Source organism: Apaloderma vittatum, unplaced genomic scaffold (assembly GCF_000703405.1).
Source record: "Apaloderma vittatum isolate BGI_N311 unplaced genomic scaffold, ASM70340v1 scaffold28579, whole genome shotgun sequence".
In the NCBI taxonomy this organism is placed as follows: domain Eukaryota; kingdom Metazoa; phylum Chordata; class Aves; order Trogoniformes; family Trogonidae; genus Apaloderma; species Apaloderma vittatum.
The window spans coordinates 1,630-2,098 of record NW_009736256.1 but is presented as its reverse complement, the minus strand read 5'-3'; positions in this window follow the sequence as shown (position 1 = coordinate 2,098).

Genomic DNA, 469 nt, shown 5'->3' with positions numbered 1-469 from the left:
CAAAAACGGGCGCTGAGAAACGGCGAGAAGCAAATTAACCCCAAACCCCCCCCGAAAACACAAAAAACCCACAAAAACTGAAGCTCAGCTCGACTTTTTTTTTTTTTCACTTTTATATCAACTGATGTTAAAAAATACAGACTCGTTTTACAAGAATAGCACCATTTTTGCTTTTTTTTTTTTTTTTTTTTTTTTTTTTTTTCTTTTCTCTTATTTCTCTTCTCTGGAGACATTCAAAACCCGCCTGGATGCCTTCCTGTGTAACTTCGTCTAGGTGTTCCTGCTCCGGCGACCCGGATTTGCGAGATTCCCTCGTGCGGGGATGGGGCCAGTTAAGATTCCCGCCTCCACCTGACCTTTAAAAATAGGTCTCACGGGAAAAGAATAAATAAATAAAGCCCGTGGTGGGGCGGGGAGGGCGTTTGGGTTGGATTTGGCGCCGTTGGAAAGCGCCGGCGGGTGCCGCCCG